The 12,879-nt window shown below is 24.8% G+C and overlaps 1 long non-coding RNA gene across 1 annotated transcript; it reads left to right on the forward strand.

Annotated features, from left to right (window-relative positions):
* Window positions 1–7,627: 7,627 nt before the first annotated feature.
* LOC110607876 lies at window positions 7,628–10,504 on the forward strand. The gene is made up of 3 exons (XR_006349113.1): window positions 7,628–8,974; window positions 9,832–9,933; window positions 10,058–10,504. It is a non-coding gene; the product is annotated as an uncharacterized LOC110607876 (long non-coding RNA).
* The last annotated feature ends 2,375 nt before the right edge of the window (window positions 10,505–12,879 follow it).

Here is a 12,879-nt window from a genome sequence, read left to right on the forward strand (position 1 = left end):
ATTAAATTATTAGGTAGTCAAAAATAATTGTTAGTCGGTAAATTATCATTTATATTTAATTGTCCAATCTTAATTAGTATTTCGTGATTTATATATTTCTACATTAATGACTAATTAATAGAGTCAACATTGAAAAGGTAATTACATCTATTATTTTAAGTAATGTTGAAATAAATATATAGGTAATTTTTTAAATAGAAATTATTATTTAATTTTTATATTATAAAAATATCTATTTCAAAAGATACATTACAATATTTTTAATGTTTTAAAAAAATTTATTAATTAATTTTTATATTAATTCTAATCATTAAATATTAAAAAAAATAATTTATGTTGGACACAGTTAAATATAGCTACATAAACACAGTTAATTTATACTCATTTAAAAGTTTATTAAATTTGAACAAATCTTTTGATAATTCAGTTCAGTTTACTTTTATTAAATTTATTTGGTTTGATTTTAAAAAAAATTATTTTAATCGAACCAAATCATTATATTATATATTATTATATGTTTTCATATTGAAAAAGTATATGTAGCGTGAAAGTATTTATTTTAGACATTAAAAAATTTGGATTTCGATTCTTAATATTGTAGTGTATCTTTTATATTTTTTGATGTAACTTAATACCGAAAGATCTTAACCATTCACTTTAATTGGATGGATCCAAGCCATTCAAAAACCATAACCTCAGCCTTCCTCCTCAACTTCCTTCATAGGCTGCTATTTTTCTTTTCATCATATTTTCTTTTGGTCCTTTATTCATATTTATATGTAATTTTGGATTTGAATTTTTATAATTTTGGTTTGTAATAAATTTATTGAATTTTTATTATATTTGTAACAAAAATAAACATTTGTAATTCTTGATTTGTAATTATTTAGATCTTTGAAATTTTATATTTATTTTGTTAGTTGCTGTTGTATTTTCTGAATTATGATAATTTCTTGAAGGAGGATTGTTTTAGTTCAGCGAAGAAATGAAAATTAAATTGAATTTACTTAAAAAAATTCAATTTGATTCGATTTAATTCGATTATTTATTTTAATTGATTTAATTTAATTTATAAAATTTTAATAATTTCATTTAATTTCTTTAATTCGATTTGATTTTAAATCAAACTGATTGGATACTCAACCCTAGCGATATTCACTTAAATCTTATTAATTGAAATGTATAATAATACATTTTAATCAGCGTTAAATGATTGTCGCTATTATTTTTCTTAATAATAATTATAAAAGTTTACTTTGTAATTTGAAAATATAATCTTACATTTTAATTTATAATAAAAAGGGTTTAATTCTATATTATAATTTATAATAAAAATGATTTTATATTTTCACGCCCTTAGCAAAATGAAATTTTTTCACTAACGATATTAAATATCACTCATAAATTATGATTTAATTTATAAAAATTATATTTTAATTTTTATATTTTTAAATTTATTCTATTAAGTTTTATTTGATTAATAAAATAATTTTTTAATTTAAATTTTATATTTTTAATTAAAATTAATCTGTATATTTTTATAGATATTGTAATTATTAATAAATTTTTATATTTATGAATTAATCTTTTTATTTATTAAATTTTAATATATTGCATGTGAAAAATAATAAAATAAAATAAAAAATATAATATTTTCTTTTTATTCTAATTAATAAAAAAATCATTAAAAAAGAAAATTTAGATTATAAAAAACTTTTTGTACTTGATTGTAGACGTATATTGTATCAAAATTTTTTATTTAATATTTATTTTGAAATATTAAATTTAATAAATATGTGAGATTAATTTAGAAAAATATATAACTATTTATTTGTAAATAATTATAATATTTAGAGATTAATTTATAAAAATATAAGAATAAATTATAATTAAAAGGACATTTTATTATAAAATAAAATTTTTAAAATAAATTTATAAATATTTGAACTAAATTATATATTTTATAAAATTTCCATTTCAAAAAAATATTTTATAAAATTTAAAATTAAAATATAATTTACCTTAATTAAAAATTATTTTTAATTAATTTTAAATATTAATTTATTAATAATATTAAATAAAAAATATCACTTTATTAACGATTTAAAACTATGAAACTCTTTTTATTGTAAATTAAATTATAAAATTTTATTTAAAAAAATCATTAAACTATAATATAATTTTTTTATAATTACCCTTTAAATCAAGAAGTCAATCTCGCACATTATTATACATTTTTTTTTCTTTATTTCATACTTGTATTATATTTATTTCCTTCACATAATTCTAAAAATTTGTTGTTTATTCTCGTTATGGAGGTTCATGATATTCATAATTAATCACAAGTTCCAACAGCAGGAAAATGTGAAAATTTTTTGTTTTTTAAATTTAATTTATTTTAAAAAATTTAATTCCATTGAATTTTACCTAATTAAAAATTAAATTAATCATGTTGTTTTGACATCTTAACGATAGATTTTTACTTTTTTGTCACCATCTTCTTGCCATAATTATGGTAAAGGAAATTCAAAATAACTTTTTTTTTAATTAAAAGAAAAAGGAAATAAAAAAATTCAATTATTATAAGCAGCTTCATTTTCCACAAACAATCACTTTAGTTGTAAAGATTATAAAGGCTAATTTACCGCTCTTACAATAATTATTTGTATCTTATTGTTTGTAGCCTAATGGTGAAGGGTATGTAAATTACAAGTAATAATTATAATAGTAAAAAAATTTAAAATTTATAACTTTTAATATATTTTTATTGAAAAATCATAAATTTTTTATGATCAAAATAATTAAATTATATAATTAAATATTAACCTTATATCACAAGGTTAATATATAATTACTTATTTTCTGAAAACTATACATATAATTTAGAGTTTAAAGGTTAATTACATGGAAGTGTAGTATATTCCACCAAAACTCAAATATTTAAATATTCTCATATTTTGTGATGGATACTTTTTTATTTTACATAAATACTAGAGGTCATAGGAGATATACAGGAGCTAGTTCGATGTCTAGGAGAAAATAGTCCATTAAAAAATAAATTAAGAGTAAATTTTTTATTCTCTCATCAACCTGTTTTGATAATCGATAATTTTAAAAAAAAAAAACAAAAAATTTATTTTCAAAGAGCATTGAGCAAGATTTCTCCGTCGTTGTTCAAAGAGCAGTAAACAAAATTTCTCTATGACCATCCTATTCACGGCAAAGTATAATTGTTACAAAAGTTAGGGTATAATTACAAGATATATAAAGTTTAAGTTTTTTTATTATTTTTCTTAATTTTTTTAAATTAATTATAATATTTTCTATCTGTTTTTAATTTTTAGATTGATATCTTATTATTATTATGATATTTCTGACTTATAACTCTAATGAAATACTCTTTTGTGAAAAATTTATTTTTTTTATAGATAGAGAATTATAAAGGATAGATTTTTTATTCGTGTATTATTTCTAAAATTAGATGAGAATCAAAAAGCCTAATACTATAATTAGTAAAGGAGAGACTTTTTTATTGTAGAAAAAATTTTATCCAACTGTGGAGAAGGGTTTTTATCCATCGTGATATGACACACTTTTATAATATATAATGTAATTATAGTAAATATGTGGGGTTATTTTTAAATTGGAGATTTAGAGTGAATAATAAATATATTTATTATGATTAGTTTTAAGTGAATGATTGATTGCATGTAATTAGATTGACAGATAAATAACATAAGTTATAATGGATGCTTTTATTATGGATAATGGAAAATAGATGCCAATTCAGAGGCCGCACTACATTAAATTTTTGTGTTTTTCTTTTAATTATTAGTAAATTACACTTTAATATTTGAGTTTAGCATAATTAACGAATTGATTCCTATATTTTTTAAATCAAATATTTAAATCTTTCTATAATTAGTACTCTAAATTATAGTCCTTCTGTCGATTTGATTTTTTACTATTAAAAGCGTGAAAATATTTTTATTGCATTTTTTATAGAGTAAATCATATTTTAGTTTTTAAATTTTAACATAATTAATAAATTAATTCACATATTTTTAAAATTAAATACTTAAATCTTTGTATAATCAATCCGTCTAAACTTCAGTTCTTCTATTTATTATTTATCGTTAAAAATATAAAAATATCTTTATTATCCTTTTTAAAATTAAAACCATTAAAGAGTTAAGATTCTATCTATTTTTTTCATCTATTAAAATTTAAAAAACACTCAAGTTCCTAGTAATTTTTGTCTAAATTTATCATATTCAACTATTTTTTATTACTTTTATCCTTCAATTTCTATTTATTAAAATATTTCAGATAACTTTCAAACTTTCCTAAATGGTTTTTTTATTCAATTTTCACAAAAAAAAAATTAATTTTAATCATTTTTAAGTGATACTAAGTAAGTTTAAGTAGGCAGTATATTTTTATAAAAAAATATTTTAGAAAAAAAATTACTTTTAGGAGTTTAACCACCTATTAATTTTGAACTAATATCTATAATAAATGGAATGAACGTAATTTTGTGTGGATTAAATATTGAGGGATTTAAAGTTTTAATTTTAAAAATATAAAAATTAATTTATTAATTATATTAAAATTTAAAAATTAAAGTATAATTTTTTTTTTCGAGATGAAATGTTGATCCACATTTGCATTTGCAGGGACTTAAGTGGTCATAATGATATTTTAAGTATTTAAAATATTTATTATTGTTTAATCTATTCACTAATAAAATTATAAATAGAAAAATCTTTAATTTGAATCAACTAATTATAGAAATTTTTTTAATTATTTAATTTTAAAAATATAAAAATCAATCCATTAATTATACTAAAATTTAGAGACTAAAACATATTATCATATAATTTCTTTACATGTAAATTAAAATTTTATGTTAATAATTTTTTATTCTCTTTTTATTTTATCTTCTGCTCAAAATAAGAAAAAATTGCATGTCTCCTTTTTTTTTTTTACTATTATTTCAAAATAATTAAAAATTTTTATTTTAATTTAAATGTAAAATTTTAATTATGAAAAAATAATTTTTTGATAATACTATTTTTAAAAATAAAAAAATTTACAATTTTATCTTTAAATATTATCATTATTTATAAATTAATCTTATATTTTTCCAAACTCATTAAAACATTCCTTATTTTTTGTTTGATTAATAATTTAATCCTTTCATTTAATTTCTATTTACTTTCCATTAAAAAATTTGGTCACAAAATAGAGAAAGAGTTTGAAAACCTAAAATTGTCTTCTCTCACAAACTCTCAGCAATTTTTCTCTCTATCCTTGAAGTTCCAAATTGGTATCAATATCTTGTGGATACATTATATATTAACCATCTAAATTTATTTATATTATATTATTAAATTTATTTATGTTATATTGTTAAGTTAAACAATTAAATCTCATAAAAACGTTTCGTCATCATTTAGTCAACATTTTAAATTAATATTTTAGTATAATTATAAAAAATTTAAATTTTACCAATTTCAGCTATTATTAGTCTAAACTTTGTTTTTTTTTAACAAATATCCAAAATTAGTTTTAATTTTGTTAGGATTAAATTTTTAATTTTAATTCAATTTATTTATAATTTTAAATTGACATTTTTTATGAAAAGGTAACTCACTTCCTCTAACACCTTTTGCATTGATAATATAATTCATGCATCATTATAGATTATGAGTATTAATGATATTACCTCTAAAAAATCAAGAATCACATTTTTCTTACTTAAAAAATTAGTCATACTTATTATATTTATACGATAAAATTAAAATAACAATTAATTTAATTTATCAAAAATAGCTACTTTTAATCTAGTTTATTACTTATTTATTTTCTTCTATTAATCCATTTATTTTGAGTTAATTAAATTGATATTAGCCTTTTTAACTCAGTCAGATTGAATATAAAACAATATAATTAATTTTATAAATAAAAAATAAGGTATTCTTGATTTTTTAGAACTAGTATCACACGGTACTATGACTAAATGATTCAAAAAAGTTATATTTATTGATATAAAAATGTGTTAAAAAGTATGTTATTAATTTTTAAAAATGTGTCAGAATTTATAAATAAACTAAATTAAAATTAAAAAATTATATTAAATCAGAAAACTAATTTTGAGTAAATTTATATAGAAAAATTTAGATATAATTATTAAATTAAAAAGTTTAGATTTTGTTTAACGTATAATTATTCTTTTTGAATTATATTAAATTATTAATTTATGGTGCTAATTAATATGATGATCTATTATTTTTAATAAATTTAATTTTTTTAATCTAATAATATGATATATATAAATTTAAGTAGGACTACATAAATTAAAACACGAATGAATTAAAATTATTTGCTATTATTTCTGATGATGGATGGATTTCTTTATCCCGGTCTGGGGCCAGACCCATGACAATAGCCCATCACCTGGAGGCCCTCATATCTCCCGCGCAAACTAGATCTAGTCCACTCAAACCTTAAGATTGGGCTCCATCTGAATTTTTCAACCAGATCAACCCAACCTTCATAGCCCTTCAAGCAGGTCCTTTCTGTGCCCAGTTTTAATCTTATCTTCTGGTCCAGCCAGGAACTAGAAAGAAGATCAACTCATCTGTCTTGTGGGACTATTCGCATGCGTGCCCGAAGAGAATTAGAGGCGTTACGCATGGGGTAAAAATCTAATATTTTCATACGTCCGTATCAATATGGCAGGGACAGGTAGCCCAATAATAGACAGTTTGTTATGTGTCACTGGCAAATAAAAAAATAGATAAAAAGAGGATAACTCTTCTCTAGACCTAAGTTTTTTCCAAATTTTATAAAATCCTTATAAAATTTTACTTTTGAATATCAGAAAATCAATTTTTTATTGATAAATATAATTAATTCAATAGTCATAAATTCAAAAGAGAAAAAAAAAGTATTTACAAGTTTAGCCTAATGATAAGTGCATCCGTGTAAATCTGAGAGATTTCATGTTCTAATTACAAAACTCATTTCAAAAAAAAAAAAAAAAAAAAAAGTTATGAGTCCATTATCATAAAAGAAAAGAAAAGAAGAAAAGTTATGGTAGGTGCAGAGGTCTATTATAGTGGGCTCCACAAAAAAGAAAATCAATTAGTTTTAATTATTAAAGACGACGTATATATCCACTTCAGTTGTGGGAAGTGGGTCAATTATTGGGCTTTTGTCCAATAAAAAAAAACTATATTTATACTAGAATTTAAAAAATAAATTTTCTTAAATTAGAGTAAAAATTACCGTATATTTATAAAATATGATAGTGTTTAATTATTTTTAAAAAAATAAAATTATTCTTAACACATTTTAATATAAAAATTTATTAATTGATTTATAAATTTTAAAAAATATACTCAATTATTTTTAATATTTTAAAAAATTTATTAATTAATTTTTCTGTTAATTTTAATTTTTAAATATTATAAAAAAATTTAAAATTTTCTGAATATAAAGAGATTAATTAGTAGATTTTTTTAAAAATTTAAAAAATTAATTAATAAATTTTTTAAAATTATTTTGGAGTATTTACAACTTCTACTAGTGGCAGAGCTTTTGAGTCTATTGAAATATTTGAACAAGACCCATCTGTGAGGAAAGCTTTGATAGTATGCAGAGTAATAGCTGGGAGAGTTCATAAGCCTTTGGATAATATACAAGAAATATCTGGCCAAACAGGGTTTGATTCATTAGCAGGAAAAGTTGGTCTCTACTCAAATATTGAGGAGCTGTATCTTCTAAATCCCAGAGCTCTTCTTCCTTGCTTTGTGGTAATCTGCAAAACCTGACCAGAAGACAGTAAAAGAATCACTTACAATTTGCTATCAAGTTATGTGAATCCCTTTTTTAATCTTTTGATGATATAAGATTCTTCTCAATCTTCTATTTTGAAGAAATTTGATTCTTCCTCTTACAATCTTTCTGCCCTTTTTTAGTGTAATTGTTTCTGCCCTTATTTACAGTTGCATAATTTCTTCATTTTCTTGTCCATTTTTAAGATCAATGATGCATATATTTCAAATTAGATTGCTGTTATTTGCACATATATAAACATGGAGACCATTCTTTTTTCTAAGTTGAATATGGTTATCTGTATTGGTGAAGAAATTGAAAGTACATGGATTTTGTAGTATAATAATATGTATAACTTCTGACAAGCCAGAGCATCAAGCACAATGCAGATGTAGGCATCTCACTTCAGTTATGAGCTGGCAATACAATTTGAAAAGTAATTGGATACAGAGTTTGATTTGATTTACATGCAAAATAATAGTTGAAAACTCCAAAGAAACAAATAATTATATGAATCATGCCCAGAAGTCACATTTGAGAAACAGAGAAAGTTTATATACCTACCTTGATTCTACATAGTTTTGAATATAAATTCTTCAATGTAAATTTGTATGATTTGCTTCACATGCTTGCAAGGCATTATTTGATGTATGTAAACTGGAAAGTTTGCATGTGGGCTTTGTTGGAAGGTTAAGGTTGAAACAAAAGGCTAGTCCAAACCAAGAGGACAATTATGTGCTCACTATATATGACTTTGATTTTGTCAGTTCTGTACCCAGTTTCGGTCACTATTTGAATTTATGCTTGAATATCCTTGTTCTGTTTTTTGCCTTTTTTTTCTTTTTTGGTTTGGTTTGGTTTGGTTTTTCCAGCTTGACTCAAAAGCTCTGCCACTAGTAAAGATTTCATTGTATGGCTTGTTTCAATGTCTAGATAGTTAGGCTTTTTCTGTAATAAAGATGGTTATTTATTGTGCAAAGAAAAGGGAGCTTGTCATTCATATAGTAGACTATATGTCTATATCTCATGCATTGAATATGCGGATATTGTTTGAAATTCAACGATCTTATCTTATTCATGAGGACAGTGTTTGTTTAGGGAGTGAAACAAAGGAAGAGAAGTGATGTCAAATGTAAGTTTGATAGATTTTTTAAATTATTATTGTCTTGTATGTTTAATGAATATCATCGACAAAGAAGTCGAGATTGAACTGAATAATGCTTATTGTCTTAATTCTGAAAGTTACAAGGCAGCATATTTATACAATAATTCTAATATAGTAATATTCTAAATTAGGAAATTAGGATATACAAAAAATATAAACGTTTCTTTTACAACCTTTTTGGAACCTTAGGAAATATCTCATGTCCCATCTTGCAAACTAAATTATGGAAATATTTGCTATTCATTCTCTTAATGAAAATATCAATCAACTGATTCCATAAATCACACAAGCAATATCCGAAACTCCACTATTTAGTTTCTCTTTGATGAAATATTGATTGAATTTTTATGTGTGTTGTTTAATCATGCTGAACTAGAATGTTGGGCAATGCTAATGGCAGTCTTATTATTGCAGTATAAGGACACTTTTTTTTTTTTTTTTAAATCCAGCAATTCTAGCTCCTGTATTGATCTCTGAATCCATAGAAGTTCACAAACACCTTGAGCCATGACTCTGTATTTAGCCTTTGTACTTGATCTTGTCACTATGTTATGCTTCTTGCTTCTCCATGTGTCTAGATTTCCATTGAAAAATGTGCAATAACCCTATGTAGATCCACCTTAATTTGCATCTATATAGCCTTCTACTTTTAGATGACCATGTTTGGCAAGCAACAGTCCCTTGGAGCTGATTTCAGATAACTTAAAGTACGAAGTACAGCTTCTAAATGTGAATCCGGAGGATTGTATGCATAAATTGACTAATACCACTTGAAGCAAAAGATCATGCATAAATTTTCTTGTCTAAATACTGTTCTGGTGCAGAAATCCACCGCTTTGGGGAACAGTGAAATATCTCTCTGAGAAAATTCCAAAAGATACTTCTAGCAAGGTGCAGATAAATCGCGATCTCTATTCTCATGAAAAGTAAGTGGTGCTTTCAAAAGATGAGTTTGCTTTCTTCTGATTTGTTTATCTTCAAATTTGCTTCGATAATAATTGTAACGTTGAAACAATTCTGAAACCTGTGTTTTGGTGGTGATGACTGAAGAATAATGGAGACAGCACCGACATTGCCTGATTTTGCTTTGTCCCTGAAACCCGACGAGTATCAGCTTCCTTCGGTGGATTCATCTTGGAACGAAGAGAATGTGAATGGAGGGTAAGCCTATTCCGACAAATCAAGAGTGAAGGCTGTTTGTAATCTTTGCAGAAAGAAGCTATACTACAAAAGCCATCTCAAAAACTTGGAGTGGCCAATTAAACAGGTGTATCATTCTTCAACTGTGTACCAAAGGTCTACTTTAGCCCCACATTTTTTAAGTAAAGTTTTCTTTTTCTTTTCCAAGATTTCTTTTCCAACCTTAAAGCTTTGTAGCTTACCCTGTAATAGAGCTTTGTGCAAGTTCCTGTTGTGTGTAAATTTCTTGCTGCGGAAAAAGAATTGTTTTCCTTGCTTGTAAAATTGATTATAGCAATAAACATGATTTTCTCTCTCCCTCTCCCTCTCCCTCTCTAGTATATTAGCTGTTGGAGTTTTTCATATAGAAAACAGCAAGCTATTGGGTTTAGAGTTGGTTAAATGAAAAGATGGTCTTAGTTTTGATGAAAAATACTTACTGTAATGAGTATTGTAGAGTAAAAGGCACATTTAATGTATGTACAATACATTTATTTATAGAACGTTCAGAGACAAAGGAAACTACTAGAACTTAAGGAATCTACTAGAACCTACTTAATTATCTAACGCTATATGCTAACATCCCCTCAAGTTAGATCAGGGGAAAAGCAACCAAATGCTACTCGGAGATAAAAAAAAATTTGTGTTGTGGAATGGGAAATGATTTGATGGTGATAATATGTGGGTAGGAGTAATAAAATTTTTTTGTAGTTGTTTTTAGACCAAGTGACAATTAATGTCAAGATACTTGGTTCTCGTGTTTTTCTATATGAATAGTTGCTTGGTTATTACACTGTAGAACCATGGAAAACAGAGTTGTTAACTATATGAATAGTTGCTTGGTTATCACACTGTAGAACCATGAAAAACAGAGTTGTTAACTATATGAATAGTTGCTTGGTTATCACACTGCAAAGAAACAGGAAATTATACATTTAACTCGTAAATCTTTGAGTATATATGAAATTTATAAAAGTTCATACACGACGGCTTCTATACTTCGATACTCTACTTCGGCAGAAGATTTAAAAATTATTTTCTATTTCTTGATCTTTCAACTAATAAAAGAGTTTCTAAAAAAAATAAAAAATCCAGTAACAATTGCATAAAAAAGGAACAAGTGGTCTAATTTACATCACAATAAGTTGAAAGATGAGACAAGTTAGATGTAGCAGAAAAATATAATTCTCTAGCTAAACATGTCTGAAGATATATTAAACCATGGCAAGCGGCATCTCGATGTGGTTTTCTACGACTAGACATAAAGTAACTCAAGTAATAAATAGTAAAGCTAATGTTTGGCCTAGTAGTGTGAATGTATAACAATTTGCCAATTAGTCTCTTATATTTATCAAGTTCAGAAAGTAAATCACTAGTAGAAGGATCAAGATTCAAACCTTTGGGCAGCGGAGTGGAGGCACTCTTAGCATGTAACATGCTGGTATCACTTAACACATCAAAAATAAACTTTCTCTGACTGATAAGGGTGTCAGAAGCAAACCTGACGATTTCTAAACCAAGGAAATATTTCAAATGTCCAAGATCTTTGATAGTAAATTCACAATATAGAGCATATTTAATTTGATCGATGATAGAAATAGAGGTACTAGTTGTGATTACATCATCTACATAGATAAGCATAAAAGTAAAGGTACCATTAGCATCCCTCGTGAAAAGACAATTGTCATGTATTGACTGGCTAAAACCAAAAGACCGTAGGAAGGATGTGAAATCCAAGTTCCATTGTTTTAAACTATAAAGCGATCTTTTCAACAAGCAAACTTGACCTAGACTAGCTTTTGAATAACCTGCAAGGGGCTGCATGTATACTTCCTCTTCCAATAAACCATATAGAAAAGCATTATCGATGCCAAACTAAAATATAGGCCAATGTTTAGATGTGGCTAAAGAAATAAAAATTTGAATAGTAACAATCTTGGCTACAGGAGAAAATCTAAATACAAATTTGAATGGTAATGATCTTGGCTATAGGAGAATCTATCTTTAAAATGCAATCCCTCCACTTGATTATATCCCTTGGCCACTAAATAAGCCTTATATCTATTAATCCTCATCCCCACTCGGCTTGCTCTTAACCTTGTAAAACCATTTTGAACCAATGACCTTTTTGCCGAGGTTGGTAAGCACTCATGTTCCATTTTTTTAACAATACATTGCCTCAACCCAATTAGGATCAACTGAAACTTGAGTTTAAGTCCAAGGTTCTTGAATGTGAGAGATTGTGTTGAGATAAATATGATGTGAATTGTAAAGTTAATAGACAAATCAAGATTAGAAGCAGTGGATAAGTGATTCACAATAAAGTCTTGCATCTAAGATGGTTTATTATGTGTTTTGGTACTCTTTCTTAAAGGTAGGAGAGGAGGAATGACCATTTCTTCTGAATGTGATTGGGAGACACAATCAAACTGTGTGGGAATCTGATCAAAACTAGAAAAAGAACTCGAGGTATCATGAGGTAAACTAATGGGAAGAACTAGAACCGAAACAGAAGGCTTCTAAGAAGAATTCTTTTCAAAAGGGGAAATAGACTCATGGAAAAGAACATTTCTACTAACAAATTTTTGTTTTGTGTCTAAATGTATCAAAAGAGAATGTATTTGGCAGATCTAGGATCAAATTTATTTTTCTTACAATTGTGATGATAACAAAGCATAGACAACCAATAGTTC

Source organism: Manihot esculenta, chromosome 2, assembly GCF_001659605.2.
Source record: "Manihot esculenta cultivar AM560-2 chromosome 2, M.esculenta_v8, whole genome shotgun sequence".
Lineage (NCBI taxonomy): Eukaryota > Viridiplantae > Streptophyta > Magnoliopsida > Malpighiales > Euphorbiaceae > Manihot > Manihot esculenta.